This window comes from Caretta caretta, chromosome 7, assembly GCF_965140235.1.
Source record: "Caretta caretta isolate rCarCar2 chromosome 7, rCarCar1.hap1, whole genome shotgun sequence".
In the NCBI taxonomy this organism is placed as follows: Eukaryota; Metazoa; Chordata; order Testudines; family Cheloniidae; genus Caretta; species Caretta caretta.
This window is the reverse complement of record NC_134212.1, coordinates 55,588,450-55,601,467: the sequence shown is the minus strand read 5'-3', so window position 1 is coordinate 55,601,467 and position 13,018 is coordinate 55,588,450.

Here is a 13,018-nt window from a genome sequence, read left to right as displayed (position 1 = left end):
GGTTTGGGTCATTAGTGCTTCTTTTAATTTATTTAGCCAATTTTGTCGCTGGAAACACTTAGTGATTTACAACCCTTCCTGAGTGCACAGATTAATAAGTGTTCTCCTCACTTCCTCTAGAGACAATTATCATGTCCCCGTGATGGGGACCGACAGTGAGACGCCAAGTAAGTGCTACGTGGCGAGAGCCAGACGACCGAATAAATCCAGCCTGCTGACACCACCGCTTAAAAACTGGCACTCAGGATAGGGCGTCACACGCGTGGGGGCTGAGAGCAGAGCACAAACGGCAATGACTCATGGCCAGATCTCTCACAGGGAGCAGCCCACGGTGCAAATCTGGCACGTGGGCCGGGGAGTTAAGAGTGCAATGTCCTCACCAGCGCAAGAGAAAGAGGCGGGAGGCAGGATGGCTGGAGCAGCTGTTCTTAACCGGCTGGGGCTCAGGACCCACATATAAACCTTGAGGGTCTGTCACAACCCAGTTAATAGCTTTAGTGCAAAAAACATCTGGCTTGCTCTGTATTTCTTACCCACCATAGCAGTGGCCTGGGCTCACGAGAGGTGAGGGCTACTCCCAGCTCAGCTACTGGCCTGGTGGGCGATGTGGGACAGTCCCTTCCCCTGTTAAAACTGTGGGCAGGGACTTCTCTCTCTGTCTGTGCAGCACCTCACTCAGTGGAGCCCTGCTCTCAGCTGGGACCTCTGGATGCTGTTAATACCAAAGGCTGCTGGTGGCGTGACTGCAGCCTCGGAGGCATACCCGACCCTGCTTTGAGCTAGCTAGAGCAAACAACAGCAGCAGCTGGGACCTCAACGCAGCCTAGCCACTCAAGCAAGGTCCCAGGCAGGCTTGCTCTCGGAGTGTGCCCGTTCAAAGCCAGGTGCTGCAGTCCCACTTCTGACTGCGGTGTCGACGTACCCTAAGCAGGCGTCCAAGAGGTTTGCAAGGCATTGCCTGTGGGAACTTCCAAAGGATTCATTATACATTAGAGCTGGTCATCAGGTCTCTCAGCTTAGAATAACAATGATGAGTTTGGTGAAATTTGGAGCATCTCCCCCAGAAATGGACAAAATGTTGGGGGAAAAAAATCCCATAATTTTGTTTCCAAACAGCTGTCTTTTCTTTTCTCATTAAAGAGTAGCAGTCAGTGACTCCCGTGAAGGCCAGGGCTCCGCTGTGCTAGGCACTGTGCACACACGCAGGAACACACAGGCTGAAGAACTTATAACTTAATTAAAGAGGCCATGAAGCACAAGGGAGAGAGACAGTGTGGTCCAGTGGAGAGCGAGCAGAGCTGGGTTCCAGACCCTGTTGGGTGACCTTAGACATGGCTCTGTGCCTCCAGCAGGTTGGTGGGGCTCATCAGCCATGGCAGGCAGCTTCTGTAGGAGAAGGAAAACTTAGATTCATACCAGGAAGGGCAGGCCTGGCCAGCTGGCTTGTAAAAGTTGTGCCAGTCACACATTCTCTGGGGGGCTGCACTGTGACCCTGGCTAATGGAGCAAGGCTGAGGAAGTGTAATAAACAATGGGGTGGAGGTGGATTGGGGTGGGGAACAGCCAGAGACTGTCAGCTTTCTGGGGCCAGGGCCATCTTCTTGTTCTGTGTGTGCACAGCACCTAGCACCATAGCATCCTGGGCCATGACCGGGCTCGTACGAGCTAACAAGATACAAATCTTAAACACTAATCCCTTCCCGATTCCACAGGCAAGCCACGTGCACAGATTGTGAGGGGGTCAGAATCATTTCAACACAAAGGTGTGTGTGCGTTGAGGGGGTTCATCTTTAAATACCCCAAACCATAACTTCCCCCTCCCCAAGGATCCTTTAACAGCATTCCTCCCCCACCAATAATAGCAGTTAGCTCTTACATAGCACTTTTCACCAGTAGGTTTCAAAGCTCTTCACACTCTTCCATTTATTTATCCTCCCAGCTCCCTGTATATCCCCATTGTACAGATGGAGAAACTGAGGCAGAGAGAGACTAAGTGACTTACCAAAGGGACACAGGGAGTCTGGGGCAGAGCAGGGAACTGAGACCAGAACACCAGCTAGTGCTCTAACCACTGGGAAATCCTTCTTCCAACAGAAGAGTGATCCTGTGTTCACCGCCTAGGATTTTGATACTGTTTTTTGTTAGTTTGTACTGGTTGTTTGCTGCCCCCCACTTTCATACAGGTTCCACCTGGCTGGAACCTCAAAAGAAGGAGGCCAAATGAGTTTGAATTCTAACATTTGGATGAAATGGCTCAATTCTATATTTCAAAATAAAAGTAAAATCAGGAAAAACGTTGACAATTTTTGTCATTTTGTCCCCATTTTTCAAACTGACTCTAGAGCGTATTTGTTTCCAGTGTAGAGCTTTCAACAACATTTTGCATTTCAAAATCGAGACACTTCAAATCTTGGGGGGGAAACCGGGAATGGCAAATTTTCTTCCCTTTTCTTTAGCCCAGGGTGTGCTCTCGTTAATATTCCCCAGCTCTCCGCTAGCACTTTAGGCCAGCGGTGTTCTCTAGCGAATCAGACTAATACCCAGCTCTCAGCTCTCACCTTTCAGCCATACATCTCCAAGCACTTTACAAAGGAGCTCAGTATTGTTATTCCCATTTTACAGAGAGGGGAAGTGACCCACCCGTGGACATCTGGGTGAAGAGCAGAACCTAAGCATTATTAGCTCCCACAACTCCCTTGGACGATGGGCCCCCTTCACTTGCTCTCACTGCAGCTACCCTGGAGGCAGGGTGGGTCCTGGCAAGGGACAGGTGTCAGAGGGCAGGAACCTGGTGATCAGTTGTGGAGTGTGTGCTCTGATCTCTCTGCAGGGCTGGGCTATGACAGTGCCTCCAGGAGCTGCCAGTTCACCAACTCCATTGAGCCAGTGGTCAGCCTCCCTGTCCCCCCAGTTGTGATGTGCCCTCCAGGGCAAAGCAGCAATCCCAAAGCAGAGTGCATGCCCTGTAGGGGAGCAGAACTACCCAATCACGAGTGAGTCACCCAGAGATTAGGAAAGGGTGTCCCACTCACCATCACAGCATTACTCTGTCACCCTGTGACGCCCCCTGCTGTAACCCTTACGCTCTCCATGTCCCGAGAATCCCCAACCCACTTCCCTCCCTACGCTCTGTCTATGACTCAGGCTGGACAGGACAGGGGCTTCTGGCCAGCAAAACATTTCAAGATATTGAACAATTCTCCAGTCACAAATGGGGACAAAAAGTCCAACTCTCAAAAATGTTTGCAAACCGAAAATCATGCCCCCCCTTCCCCCCGCCAACTTTGGTTTGGGCCAGTCAAAACGTTTTGTTTGGATCGTTTCAAGATGTTCAAGTTGATCTGCCGCATTATTTTTAAAACTAGAATTAGCTTCAATTCCTAATGAAAAGACTGGTGAGGGCTGTGGATTTGTTGTAGCATTTTTACCAGAAATCACAGAGCAGACATGGTAAATTTAGTAAAAGGCACAAGTTTCGTGATTTGGGATAAAAAGGACTAAGCAAGCGGGTCATCGCCATCCCGGAGAGAGGAGGGGAGCGGAGACAAGCTCATCTCACACTCACGCAGCAGCGAGGGTCCTGCAGCTCCTGTCCCGGGGGGCTGGGCCCGGCTCCCCACTCCAGGCATTGTGACCTGGCGCAGAGGGTTGCAGGGCTGCTCAGTTTTGTCCCGGACACCCCTTTAAAATAGGGGGGTGGCTGGGCCAAATTTGAGTGAGCAGTACTGCAACCCCATGTGCCAGGTCACAACTCCTGGAGTGGGGAGCCGGGCCCAGCCCCCCCGGACAGGAGCTTATTAAAATCACGGACTGAGAGACAAGTCCTGGACAAACAGAAAGTCCTGAGATCCGGGACATTTTTCCCACCGTGACAAACCTGCAGCCCTAGTCATCATGAATGGAGAACCAGCATTTTGTGTTTCAAAAATGTCAAAATGTTTCAAAATTTGGTTTCCTTGCGTTTTTTTCAAGTCACAAGAATGGGCCAAACCAGCCTGTTCACTATCTATCCAGTCAAAAAACCCAGACCAGTTCTACGCAGGAGGCTCTGGAGACCTGAGCTAAACCCAACATTCAAAAAGCCCTCCTCTCCTCTGCATTACTCCTTCCCCAAGGCAGCCCATCTTCAGGGCTTTCAGACTGGGGTAGGGACTGTGTCTGGTCCGGTGCCAGACACATTGTCATTGCTTAACAGCGTAATGGTAGTAATAGCCACCAGCACTTTACGATTCCTTCCCCCTCCAGGTAATCGCAGACTCTCTGGCTCCTCTTCCACTGGGAGATGTCTCAGTGCATATCCATAATCTCACCACACTGCTATGCTTCTCATCCCCAGGGAACCATCTCTGCAGGTGCCCAAGTTCCCAAGAGCTGCCCTGCTATGACCCGTCTGCCTCATGGAGCTATCTCTGTGTGGGTTCCCAGAACACTCACTGTGCATCTCTTTTCTGTAAGGGGGAGTCTCTCAATCCGCACATCACCTTACGGCTATTATGCACACCTTGCCCGGAGCAGCATCTCCTGCTGGACTGCCTTTGGTGCCAGTCAGAGCCTTGAGTCTCCTAAACCGGGCCAGATCTTGCAAAGTTCCGTCCAAGGCCGTTCTCTTTGAATCCCTTTCCCCAGGGCAGCCAAGAGACTTGATGCTGCTGGCAGATGCAAATAGTCTGTCAAGTAGATGATCAGCTGGGGACAACGAGGAGTCTGATTTGCTGGTGTAACTCTGTTGAGTGTGTTGCCTTTCATACTCTCTGGGCCTAGCCCGGCTGACAGACATTAGTCTGTGGGAGGCTGATACATTCTGGAGCCTTTAACGTAAAAGGAGTTCTCTCCCCACCTCCACATCCATCAACATTTAAACTTATTTGTGCTTATCTGATACTTCTTAAGCAGGGAAAATAAAAGTTGGGTTTAGGAGAGTGCAAATATTTAACAATAAAAAAACTACATTAATTTACCCTTTTTCATTTCTACAGAAGGAACCTTTAATGGAGTCACATGACTCTTATTCTAAGTGATAAACCACAGGTCATAAACCACCACTTTATCACTCTGCACAAGCAGTATAAATAACAGCTATTACCCAACCTCACTCCATCTGATAAGCTCAGAGGTTTTCTAATATACATTTCTGATTTTTTAAATAATATTCATGATCATTTCCTCCTGAGCATTATGAGTCTCTGGCTACGTGGCCCTTGAAACCAGGGCCCACAAGCCCTTGTACAATCTCCCTGATTTATGGCCATGTTGGTTGCGTCTGACGCCCTAATGAAATCTGTGACACTGCATTAATGGGGCTGTTTGTTACCACTGGAGTTCAGCGGCTGGCTGTAGTCTCAGAGCTGTGCTCAGGAAGGCGCGCACACAGAGTCTATAAAACCCACTGATTGGGCAACAAACCTACCGTACCTGCACACACTCGTAACACAACTGCATGCATAAGCTGTCTGGCAAGGTCTGTGAAATCCACCAAGTGTGCAACTCACAGGCCATAGCTGATTGCACAATAACACAGCTCAGCTGCACAAACAGAATGAGTATGCAACCACCCTGGATCTGTACACCCTGTAACACAAACAAAACACGGATATGCTATGTAACCTAGGAGAGGGGTGACAAACCAACAGCACCTGTGCACACTAACAGAATGCAAACCCAGCTTGCAGCACACGTATATTTCTGTAACACAATCATTCAAAGTAATCTATACCTATAGGCACAGACTTCCAAAACCAAGTAGCCACACAACTCTCATTGAAATGAATGGGAGTTGCGTGTGTGGCTAAATCCCAGAGTTGGCTTTGTCCAGTGTATTCAGCAAAGATCATATGTATCATCTGGACAATTATTCACACCTGCAGGAGAGGCTAGTCTAATGACCAGACACACACATGACAGAGAGATGGATTAGTATCCCCATCGCAAAGTAATCATAGAAAGCATGCAAAATGTCTGTCAGCCCTTCCCCACCCGCTTCTCAGCCCCAATTCAGGCAGGTACTTAACCTCTTATGTAAGTTAAAGTTATACACATGCTTGATAACTTCCTGGATCTGAATCTTAGGCTACGCCTAAATGTTAAAAATCTAGCCCTTATTTGCATTTTTCCAACCGGACATCACTACCCCATAGGTCCTTCTTTTGAGTTTGTCCTAGTTTTCCTTTCTTTTTAAAGGATAGGAGTTGTAATAATCCCTAACCATGGCTCTCTGGCTAAGGGTTTATGAGTGGCAATGGATGCATCGGCGGTCAATTTAGCTGATCTAGTGAAGACCCGCTAAATCGACCGCAGATCGCTCTCCCATCGACTACTGTTCTCCACCAGATCGAGAAGAGTAGGGCGAGTTGACGGGAGAGAGTCTCCCATCGACATTGTGTAGTGTGGACCCCGCAGTAAGTAGGTCTAAGCTACATTGATTTGAGTTACATTATTCACATAACTCAAATTGCGTAGCTTAGATCAAATTTCCCTGTATTGTAGACAAGGCCTAAGGCTGTAGTAGCTCATGCTTTTAGCACTAGATGTTCCTCAGTTCAGTGTCTGGTGTATCAGGCACAGTGGGGGCTGTCACACAAACATTCAGCCTCCCAAAAGTCAGGAAATGCCAAAGTTAAGGTTGAATGTTTAACCTTAACTCTGCCTCTTCGAGTTTACACATTACATCTTTAGTTGCCCAGTCACAGACTATGCATCAAATACAATACAATATACTATTTCTTTCACAACATCAAATACACATGTGTAAGAATCTTCTGTTTTTTCATTCTTGTCTGCTTAATTCTAGAGCTAGTAAAAAACATCATTTTTTTCCACTGAAAAATGGCCTTTCTTTGGAAATGAAATTTTTCATGACAAATTGCCAAAACATTTCATTTTTCATGAAAAATGCCATGTCTTTTCTGTACATTTCCACCCTCTCACACATGTATTTATCAGAAATATACTGAAAGTGTTGGCTTACTGAAAAAAATCCCATTTTCAGTCAATTACAATTTTCCTTAAAACTTTTTTAATTAAAAAATTGAAAATAAAGTACTGAGTAAAAAATCACCATTTTAAAAATAAACAGAAATTGGTTCAAGTTCATACCCTTTGAAACCAACTTTGAAATTTCAAAAATTTTCATCAAACTGATTTTGCATATTTCTCTGGGGTCTATTTAATTCCAACATCATAAAGATCCAGTGTATCTTTAGTGACAGCCTCTATATGGTAAATTCTCTTCTCTCTACAGGATATGTTTTAATAATTTTCTCTGTACCTACTTACTATAGGCTTTTGTCCAGCTTATTTTGAATTCCACACCCTGATACACCTCAGAATAGTAATTTATTATTGTGAGTATCACACAAACGATATCTCAGAGAAATACATATGGAGAGTTAACAGAATATGTTTTAGTGATTTCTCATTTGCTGTTTTCATGTAGACATGTAAATAATTTATATTTTTCACATGACCTATAATCAAACCGTCTTCAATTTCAGAAAACCTTTCCACAATCTGGCCCAGAGGGAAATTCCTTCCTGACCCCAAGTCTGGTGACCAGTATAACCCTGAGCACATGAGCAGGACATGCCAACCAAGCAGCAGAGAAAGAGGATTCGCTGTACCACTTCAAAACACTGGTGCACTGTGTCCTGAATCCTGTCTCCAGCTGTGGCCAAGGCTGCGGGGTGGGGGGAGAGGGGAGAACCACCAGAAAGAAACCCAAAATATATCACCAGTTGTTCATCGAGGAAGAATATTCCTTTCTGACCCCCTGCTGCTGATTGACTGAAGCCCTGGAGCATGAATCTGATTTGATTATAGTCCCTGCTTTAATGCAGAGCTGCAAGTGTGTGCTTCCAGGTGCAAAATATTTCATGGTATGATGTCATAGGTGAATTTGCAGTAAGACGTGTTACATGTAGTCACTGAAGGAGCTATTATTATTACTATTTGTATTACAGTAATGCAATGTTATGAAAATTCATTGTGCTAGACACTGTCTATACACACATGGCGAGAGCCCTGAAGAGCTTACAGACAAGTCAGACCAAGGGTAGGGGACAGAAGGGATTATCCCCATTTCATAGATTGGGAACTAAGGCACAGAGAGATCAAGTGACTGCCAACATTGTACTTTAACCCAGTTAATTTTAGCACCTTTTAGCTATTCCTTTATCACTCTTCATTTATAGTATGTGGTGCAATGGTTTAGTGTATACTTCCCCCACAAATGGGGCTCATGGATTGTGTGGCACACAAAGAGCTGTGCACAAAACGATAGCATGCTACCTAATAGATAAGATTACAAAAAATGCCATGTTATTATATTGTATTCTTTGAGAAACAGTATGTGCTCATGTCATTTAAGACTGTATTGTAATAATGCATCCAAATTCCCTTTATCTACTTCCACACTACAAAGGGGCAGAGTTAAGGTTAGGCATTCAACCTTAACTTTGGCATCTCCTCAGTTTTCAGTACCTCACTAAGATTCTCTCAATATTGTTGCTTTTGCATTTCATTATTTTTCTAAGGTGGCAGCTACAAGTGCCTTATACATAAAGTGTTGGTAGCTTTCCTGTACTTTTACAATCCTTTCCATCCAAGGATCTCAAAGCATTTTACAAGAATTGATTAATTTAGCCCCACAACCCCTCCCCACTGTGAGGTAGACCAATATCATGTCCCCCATTCTCAAGATGAGGAAACTGAGGTTAAATGACTTGTCCAGGGAGTCTGGGACCCAGGAATAAGACCGAGTCCCTCTGGTCTCAGATCTGTGCCTTAAAACACAGCACTGTCCTTTCTCTAGTTTATTGTTGGAATCACTCAGAGATCTGCATGACAGTCTCTCAGCTGCTATCCTTAACTGGTCTCATTAGGGGACCCTGACCCACCTGTGTCCCATCTCCAGTCACTACGTTAAGTCACGGGGACACACACACACACCCCCGCATCTGCAATTCCTATGGATTTTGGTAGGAAACATTATTACTATTATTTACAAGATTATTATTTTCAAGTTGCAGTGGGGGAGATTTAGGTTGGATATTAGGAAAAACTTTTTCACTAGGAGGGTGGTGAAACACTGGAATGCATTACCTAGGGAGGTGGTGGAATCTCCTTCCTTAGAAGTTTTTAAGGTCAGGCTTGACAAAGCCCTGGCTGGGATGATTTAATTGGGGATTGGTCCTGATTTGAGCAGGGGGTTGGACTAGATGACCTCCTGAGGTTCCTTCCAACCCTGATATTCTATGATTCTATGATTAATTACAGTGGACAGCAAATGGTGCTTCCCCACCCCTCACCCCCAGCAAACTTTTGAGAAAAACAAACCATAATAATTTTTGTCATAACCTTCAGCTGAAAATACCGACTTTTCATAAAAAAAACGGGTTTGGGGGTTTCTGACAAATATGGAAAATTTCAGAGGAAAGCAGCCACTTCCACAAGCTACTGTCGTCCAGACAAAGCCCCAATTCACTGTCCAGAACAGTCTGGATGGAAGATTTGTGACCATCCCTAGTGTGAATAGCACTTAGAGTGTCAGACCGAGTGGAGGTGGATGTGTGTGCGTGTGTACGTACGGCCCCCAGCACGGCAGGGTTCTCACTCTCTGGAATGTCTATGCCCTGCTGCAGTCCATTATAATGATACATGATGGGGACACTCATACGTGCTTGGGTGCTTTCCAAACATAGGAGAATTCACAGCCTGTGCCTAAAGAACTTACAACATCCCATGCTGCTAAATAGGGCCTCGACCACCAAGGCACTTAAGCACATGAGTCAGCCCATTGGCTCACCTGTGCTAAGTGCTTTGCAGGCCGAAAAGGGAGTGCTCTTGTGTGCAGGGACCTGGCTGGAGGCCAGGAAGGACCACAGCCCAGGAGGCTGAGAGACTCACACCTAAATACATTTTCCCTTTAACTGATGGATTCACTCCTTTCCCTGCCTCTAACCAAGTCTTTACAGCTGCATTTCCAAGGCTATTCCCCCTGAAAGTTCTGTTGTTTGGTGCGTGTAACTGCTGCTTTGCTCCCCTCCTTCTGGTTAATGGCCCATTAACTAGTTCTCGCCACACGAGGGGAAGGGTGTCCAGGAGTTGCTGAGCGCTGGGAAATCATCACAATCAAAGCACATTAACAAACAACACATTCCTGGTTCTGAGAGTGGCTGATAATTGTGCTGGGGTCCTGGGGAGGGCGGGATCTGCGGGCAACCACCAGGAATGGGGGTCAGCGTGTTCTCTGCTTCTTAGAAGAGAAAGCGACTGTGGAAGAAAAAAGAGGAAGACAGGCATCAGATTGTTAAAGGATTCAATGAGCTGTGCCCAATGTATTCGAAAGGTGCTTAAGCTAGGCACAGCGACTCACCAAACATACCCAGCAAAGAAACAACACAGCCACACAGCAAATGCATGCAGCAAAGGAACAACCGAACACACACACACACAGGCACACACACATACACTGCAAATAACACAGCCCCTCAGTCCAAATCCCACACCCAGCAAAGACAAAAGACAGCGTAGAGACACCTCTCTGCATACAGCACACACAGCACCCGCCCACTCAGAATCAGTACCTACACCCGCAGTACACACCTCTCACCCAGTGACCAGACCCAGAGGCCCACCGGGTTTTCAAAACACAGCCCTACCCTTCCTAAGAAACGGAGCCACGCAATATAGCTCCAGCACCTCCCCATTGCATCATCCTTCCTCCTGTGGACCCCTGCACACTCACTACGCCTGCCACAGACAGTTCTACACCTAATACAACACACAGATACACCCACTGCAACACAGTACGCCAATGCCATGTCCCTAATGCACACACAGAACACGTGCACCAGAGAGTACACACACATATACCAACTAGAACGCAGAGAACATTCCCACCCCACACTGCACACACTACACCAGCTGAGATGCTGTACATGTCCTGCTGCGTGCACGCACAGAGCCACAGCACGTACACCCACCGCTGGGCACACACACACACTCACGGCACCCCACCGCTGGGCACATGCAGACACCCAGAGCAAGTACACCGCGGGCTGCACCCGCACACACACCAGACCGTGCACACCCACCGTTGAGTGCACAGACACCCCAGCACGTACACCCACTGCTGGGCACATGCACACACCCACACAGCACGTACATCCATCTTCGGGCACATGCACACACCCACAGCATGTACACCCACCACTGGGCTCATGACACACAGAGCCCGTACACCCACTGTTGGATGTGCAAACACACCCAGAGCCCATACATCCACCACTGCACACACCCAGAGCAGGTACACAAACCGCTGGGCACACACACACCCACAGCACGTACACCCACCGCTGGGCACACGCACACACCACACAGCACATACATCCTCTGCAGAGCACACGAACACACCCCCCCAGCACGTACACACACCGCTGGGCGATGCACTCTCACAGAAGGTACACCCACTGCTGGGCGAAAGGACACACCCAGAGCACCCACACCCACTGCTGGGCGAAAGGACACACCCAGAGCACCCACACCCACTGCTGGGCGAAAGGACACACCCTGAGCAACCACACCCACTGCTGGGAGCACACAAACGAACAGCACATATACGCACCAATAGGTGCACACATACAAACACACACTATGTACACCCACCGCTGGGCGCACCTATACATCCAGAGCATGAACGCCCACCGCTGGGCGCACGCACACCCACAACACATAGACCCCCTGCTGGCACAAACACAAACTAAGAGCTCATACACCTACCGCTGAGCGCATGTACACCCACCGCTGGGCGCACGGACACGCCCGCTGCATGTACACCCGCCGCTGGGCGCACGCACACGCCCGCACCATGTACACCCACCGCTGGGCGCACGCACACGCCCACTGCTTGTACACCCACCGCTGGGCGCACGCACACGCCCGCTGCATGTACAACCTCCGCTGGGCGCACGCACACGCCCGCTGCATGCACACCCTCCGCTGGGCGCACGCACACGCCCGCTGCATGTACACCCGCCGCTGGGCGCACGCACACGCCCGCAGCATTTAAACCCACCGCTGGGCGCACGGACACGCCCGCAGCATGTACACCCGCCGCTGGGCGCACGCACACGCCCGCTGCATACACACCCACCGCTGGGCGCACGCACACGCCTGCAGCATGTACACCCACCGCTGGGCGCACGCAGACGCCCGCAGGATGTACACCCGCATCTCGGCGTACGCACACGCCCGCAGCATGTACACCCGCCGCTGGGCGCACGCACACGCCCGCTGCATGTACACCCACCGCTGGGCGCACGCACACGCCCGCTGCATGCACACCCTCCGCAGGGCGCACGCACACGCCCGCAGCATTTAAACCCGCCGCTGGGGGCACGCACACGCCCGCACCATGTACACCCGCCGCTGGGCGCACGCACACGCCCGCTGCATCTACACCCGCCGCTGGGCGCACGCACACGCCCACAGCATGTACACCCGCCGCTGGGTGCAAGCACACGCCCACACCATATACACCCAGCGCTGGGCGCACGCACACGCCCGCAGCATGTACACCCGCCGCTGGGCGCACGCACACGCCCACACCATATACACCCAGCGCTGGGCGCACGCACACACGCGCAGCATTTACACCCACCGCTGGGCGCACGCACACGCCCGCTGCATGTACACCCACCGCTGGGCGCACGCACATGCCCGCTGCATGTACACCCACCGCTGTGTGCACGCACACGCCCACTGCTTGTACACCCACCGCTGGGCGCACGCACACGCCCGCTGCATGTACACCCGCCGCTGGGCGCACGCACACGCCCGCAGCATTTACACCCGCCGCTGGGGGCACGCACACGCCCGCTGCATGTACACCCGCCGCTGGGCGCACGCACACGCCCGCAGCATGTACACCCGCCGCTGGGCGCATGCACACGCCCGCTGCATCTACACCCACCGCTGGGCGCACGCACACGCCCGCACAATGTACACCCACCGCTGGGCGCAT